This window comes from Eucyclogobius newberryi, unplaced genomic scaffold (assembly GCF_026437365.1).
Source record: "Eucyclogobius newberryi isolate DKJ021-1_F unplaced genomic scaffold, fEucNew1.0.hap1 SCAF_17, whole genome shotgun sequence".
Taxonomy (NCBI): Eukaryota; Metazoa; Chordata; class Actinopteri; order Gobiiformes; family Gobiidae; genus Eucyclogobius; species Eucyclogobius newberryi.
The window spans coordinates 18007964-18013963 of record NW_027315801.1 but is presented as its reverse complement, the minus strand read 5'-3'; the positions used below and the strand labels follow the sequence as shown (position 1 = coordinate 18013963).

Sequence of the window (6000 nt, the reverse complement as noted above, 5' to 3'; positions counted from 1 at the left end):
TCCTCTGCTCCGTGTCTCCTCTGCTCCGTGTCTCCTCTGCTCCGTGTCTCCTCTGCTCCGTGTCTCCTCTGCTCCGTGTCTCCTCTGCTCCGTGTCTCCTCTGCTCCGTGTCTCCTCCGCTCCGTGTCTGCTCTGTGTCTCCTCCTCTGCTCCGTGTCTCCTCCTCTGCTCCGTGTCTCCTCTGCTCCGTGTCTCCGCCGCTCCGTGTCTGCTCTGTGTCTCCTCCTCTGCTCCGTGTCTCCTCCTCTGCTCCGTGTCTCCTCCTCTGCTCCGTGTCTCCTCCTCTGCTCCGTGTCTCCTCCTCTGCTCCGTGTCTCCGCCGCTCCGTGTCTGCTCTGTGTCTCCTCCTCTGCTCAGTGTCTCCTCCTCTGCTCCGTGTCTCCTCCTCTGCTCCGTGTCTCCTCCGCTCCGTGTCTGCGCTGTGTCTCCTCCTCTGCTCCGTGTCTCCTCCTCTGCTCCGTGTCTCCTCCTCTGCTCCGTGTCTCCTCTGCTCCGTGTCTGCTCCGTGTCTCCTCCTCTGCTCCGTGTCTCCTCTGCTCCGTGTCTCCTCCTCTGCTCCGTGTCTCCTCTGCTCCGTGTCTCCTTCGCTCCGTGTCTGCTCCGTGTCTCCTCCTCTGCTCCGTGTCACCTCCTCTGCTCCGTGTCTCCTCCGCTCCGTGTCTCCTCCGCTCCGTGTCTCCTCCGCTCCATGTCTCCCCCGCACCATGTCTCCCCGCTCCATGTCTCCCCCGCACCATGTCTCCCCGCTCCATGTCTCCCCGCTCCATGTCTCCCCGCTCCATGTCTCCCCGCTCCATGTCTCTCCGCTCCATGTCTCCCCCGCACCATGTCTCCCCCGCACCATGTCTCCCCGCTCCATGTCTCCCCGCTCCATGTCTCCCCGCTCCATGTCTCCCCGCTCCATGTCTCCTCTGCTCCATGTCTCTCTCACAAATTAGTTATTGCTTTATCGCATGCGCCCTTGACTCTTGTGCTTGTGACTCTAATATTTTGGGGTCTACAGTGGCCGTAGTTTTAAATTGTACATATGTTTTCTAGTTTGTGTTCGTGATCGGCCACTCCCATCTGCATGTCATCGTGGATGGGTTCGTTGAGATGCCAGAGGGATGTCTTTACTTTGGCTTCAGTTCGACACCTGGAGGTTCATCTCAGGATCTCTATGATCAGCTGCAGAATACCAAACTGCGCATAGGTGAAGTGTTAGCTGAATTTAGTTTAGCTTGTCTGCTTAACTATACTGACTTCAAACTTCATTTAACAGAGCCTGATCTGGTGTGTCTCCTCGCTCCGTGCAATGACTTGGGAGCCTTTGGCACTGTCACCGAGGCTGGCAAGGCGTTTGCCCATCTCCTTAGCTACCTCTGTGCACGGTTTAAGAAGGTAAGAGGGTTTCTTATTATAATATTTCAATCTATTCATTTGATTTCACTTCACCGGATGTTAACATGTTCATGTCTGACACAGGTTGTGGTCATGGACTTCCCGACTCGTATCGCTCAGGTTGTGGAGCCCCAAACACTTCTGAGGCAAAAGTTTCAAAGTGTTGCAGTGGACTTGGGTATGTTCACAGTATAATCTAATTTTCATACCTGCAGCTTTGGTGCAGACGTGTGAATCTGCACACACTTTTATTATATACCAATAATATATTTAACACAGAAATCTAATGTGATTACATGTTTGTTGTTTTCAAAGAAACCCACTACTTACCGGTGACTGAGCACTTCCCAATGAATCGCCGAGAGCTGTGGAGCAAGGATGGCGTGAGTAGTCATTTTATCTCTGACTCTTTGCACAGCTTTATCAATCCATTGGCGGTACTTTAGTTCCTCAGCATATCTTAAAATTAAACGAGAAGCCTATCTTATATTTTGTACAAACTCTGGTGTTTTCCTTTTCAAACCCCAGTTGAAGTTCTCTGATCCGTCCTAAAGTCTAACCTTAGCTCTGTTTATTTGTAATGAACGCTTATTGTTTTTTTTCTCTCTCTCAGATTCATCTGAGTGACAATCATGGGATGTTGATCTTCGTGAAGTTGTTGTGGCAGGCCTGCTACATACAACTGGAGTCACCTGCTCACACCGATCCCATTCCTGTGCCACTTCCACCCCCTGATGACTTTACACTGGTTGAACGGCGCAGAAAGGTGTGTGTATCTGTGTGTGTGTCTCTTAACCTCTCTCTCGCTGATAACAAACAAAAAAGCATTTAAGAGGAACTTGTACAGGCATTACTGTACAAGTTCCAGGTCACCCACCACTGGTCACTAAGGAAACTGCACAGTTGCAAAACAGTCAGTCACAACACGTCACTGCTCTGCCACTTGGACAACGTGCGTTTGTTTTGGTCAGCTAACAATACATTTTGACACTTTGTGCAATGTTACCTCACTGACGAGGCCTGGTTGACAAAAATGTTCTGTGTATTGGCCATGACCCTGTATTGTATTGTATGTAAAGAGCTTTGATTGTGAGTGGAGTGACTGATTCACTTCTTCCTGATGAATAAAAAAAATCATTAACAGACTTATTATATCTCTGAATACTGTTTGATTTTCTGTCTGTTACAGAAGAACCGGCCAAGGGCCCTGCAGACCTCTCCTGTGGGACCCCGGGCTCGGCTGGTTCAAAAGGAGGTGAGTTTGGATAAGGACTTTATGTGAGTGGCAGTCTTAGTGTTAATATTGTGGGCTAAAACATTTGCTTAATATCCACAGGTGGAGACAGTCTTCTCCATCCCCCTCTCGCCCACAGTGTTCAACCCCGCTATCTTGGAGATGAACAAGATAGTTCCATCTCGCCTTGGCTTTGTGAAGTCAAGTCGCTCCTTTCCAAAGGGAAAGAAGGTAATTCCTGTCGAGTTGTGTATAATAATTTTGTGCTTTGATGTAGCAAATGTTTAAAGAAGTTACCTTTTTCCTTTTTAAAAAGACGCCTCACGCGAGACGTCGTAAAGCTGTTGCCAGCCCAGGGGAGCGGTCGAGGCAACGGCTGAGGAGGTGAGCCCCTCCTGCTCACCTCCCATTACATCGGGGACAGAGGAGCAGACGGTGGGTGTAGCATGAACGCATTTATTTAATGTCTGACACTTGTAATAACTCACTTGTTTTTTGTTTTGTAGCCTGTTGTGGAAGCTCACTTCCACAACAGGCTACACGGCTAAACCGCCGCTCACGTTCACGCTCCTTTCCCCGTCTGGGAGTGAGACCCCGCTCACCTTCCAGCACCTCATCCGCATCTGAGGGGGGCCAGGTCAGTGTCAATGTGCTCATATTTACATGTCAAAAGATTTCACTCACTCATTCTGTGTGTGTGTGATTCTGTAGGCGGTTTTGGAGGTGAGAGGTCTCTCACCTGCCCGCCCCTCCTATGCAGACGTGGTAAAAGGCCAAACACCCGTCACCTCCACATCTTGGATGGCAGGGAAACGCCACGCACCTGCCAGCTCCACATCCGGGATGGAGGAGGATGTCTCGCGAGAGACATTAAAACCTGCCTCAAAGCGACGTCGCTCCCAGCGTCAGGTGAGCCTTTGTACAGTTTTTTGCCCTGTATTTTTTTTTTTTTTTTTATGACTAATGGCAACTTTTTATAACAAAGATTGAGGCAGCACCTGGTTTGGAGGTGAGATCCCGCTCACCTCCCATTACATCGGGGACAGAGGAGCAGACGGTGTGTGTGGCATGAACGCATTTATTTAATGTCTGACATTTATAACAACTCACTTATGTTTTGTGTTTTGTAGTCTGTTGTGGAAGTGAGGGACCGCTGCTCACGTTCACGCTCCTTTCCCCGTCTGGAGGTGAGACACGGCTCACCTTCCAGCACCTCACCCGCATCAGAGGGGGGCCAGGTCGGTGTCAATGTGCTCATATTTAGATGTCAAGATGCCACTCACTCCTTATGTGTGTGTGTGTGTGTGTGTGATTCTGTAGGCGGTTTTGGAGGTGAGAGGTCGCTCACCTGCCAGCCCCTCCTATGCAGACGTGGTGAAAGGCCAAACACCAGTCACCTCCACATCTGGGATGGAGGAGGATGTCGCGCAAGAGACATTCAAACCTGCTGCCTCAAAGCGACGTCGCTCCCAGCGGCAGGTGAGACTTTACACTCAGACTTTACATTCTAGACTTAAATGTAAACTTTTAACATAATGTTATTGTTAAAACATAGATTAGATTTATCATAAATCTAATTGTAATTCTTGTAAGAAAATTGGACTTGCATATTTTTCCCATGCCGTGTAGTCCTGCTTAGTCCTTTTGTAGCCTTACTTTAAACCAGCTATAGACTTTAGTTGTGATTTAATTCTGCTTCAAACTTTAGGTATTGGTATAGAACTGTTTTTTAGTCCTGCTTCAGTTCAGCTTTTGACTTACTTTAGTTCTGGTTTAGACGTTGTTTAGTATTTGTATAAAACGGCTTTAGTGCTGCCTTTTTCCAGTCTCTGCACGGCTCAAGTCCTGATTCCGTTCTCATTTAGACTGTTTTAGCGACGCCAAATTAACCTCAATCTAATTGTAATCACAATTTAAATGGACCTAATTAGCAACTCACAAAGAATACAGTTTTTGGTATTCGTATTATTCTGCCAAACAATGGTTTAGATGTGTGAGTCTAATAGATTATCAGCTCATCAGCGTATTTCAGTCTTTAAGTTTAAGTGTGAACTATTAACCCAATCCTATTGTTGAAACTTAAATGAAACAAATTGTGAATCTAACTAAATTCTTATCCAAAATGTCGCAATTAGATTCTTCCAATATTGCACATCCCTAATTTGCCCTGTTAATGATCAGAAAACACGTTGACTAAAAGCAACTTTTCTTTACACAGACTGAGGCAGCACCTGCTCTGGAGGTGAGACCCGGCTCACCTGCCAGCTCCTCATCAGAGATGGAGGAGGACCAGGTTTGTGTGGGTTTAAAGAGCTTCATAATGTTTTATGGTTTGTTACCTATTCATAATGTTAAATTGTTTCTAGGCGGTGGCAGTTGTGGAAGACGTGACACCAGGGACGTCCCCCACTAGTGTGGTCTTGATGGACGCTTTGCTGGAGGACAAGGTTTGTTTTTTATTCTTGTTTTTTTAATGAAGTTTGTACAGAATGTAATGTAATACATTTTTGTTGTTTGTGGCTACAGGTGGGAGATGTGGAGGAGACCCCAGGGATGTTGACAGACCAGGTGAGTTAATATGGTTTATTCGCTAAATCTCTCGAATATCCACATTTTTCTGTTTCACACTTTAACGAACTCCTCCTAGTGCGTTTTGCCCATCAACCTCAAAATTGGTGTACGTCCTCTAGACAAGTGGGGCATCTAAAGTTATCAAAATTCTAAGGATAACTTTTACGGTCTCTGTGCGATGGAGCCGCAAACGTTTCCCAGAATTCTGACTATTTGGCCTTCAGAGTGGCCTATAAACAATAGAGTTTTTCCAAATGACATGATATTTTGCACAAAATTCTAATTTGCCATCCTGATCATACAAGTATGAGAGCCAAAGTCATATTTTGTACGGCGTAACCGTAGCGATGACAGAAACATCCCATGTTATCCTTATGGGAAAATCGAAAAATCGCTCAAATCACCACATTTTTACGCTTCACACTTTAACGAACCCCTCCTAGTGCGTTTGGCCCACCGATCTCAAAATCGGTGTACCTCCTCTAGACAAGTGGGGAATCTAAAGTTATTCAAATTTTATGGATAACATTTACGGTCTCTGTGCGACGGAGCCGCAAACTTTTCGTAGAATTTGGACTATTTGGCCTTCAGAGTGGCCTATAAACAAGAGTTTTTCCAAATGACATGACATTTTGCACACAATTCTCATTTGCCATCCCCAAATTAAAAGTATGGGAGCCAAAGTCATATTTGGTAAAGCGTAGCCGTAGCGATGACAGAAACATCCCATGTTATCCCTATGGGGAAACCGCAAAATCTCTAAAATGACCACATTTCTACACTTCACACTTTAACAAACTCCTCCTAGGGCGATT

At 46.6% G+C, this 6000-nt stretch overlaps 2 long non-coding RNA genes across 2 annotated transcripts; both read left to right on the top strand.

Moving 5' to 3' along the window:
* Positions 1 to 2127: 2127 nt before the first annotated feature.
* LOC140362485 (uncharacterized) lies at positions 2128 to 2762 on the top strand. The gene is made up of 3 exons (XR_011927102.1): positions 2128 to 2146; positions 2570 to 2635; positions 2717 to 2762. It is a non-coding gene; the product is annotated as an uncharacterized lncRNA (long non-coding RNA).
* A 1177-nt stretch (positions 2763 to 3939) lies between these two features.
* LOC140362546 (uncharacterized) lies at positions 3940 to 5058 on the top strand. Its single transcript, XR_011927110.1, has 3 exons — positions 3940 to 4093; positions 4833 to 4907; positions 4981 to 5058. It is a non-coding gene; the product is annotated as an uncharacterized lncRNA (long non-coding RNA).
* Positions 5059 to 6000: the final 942 nt, after the last annotated feature.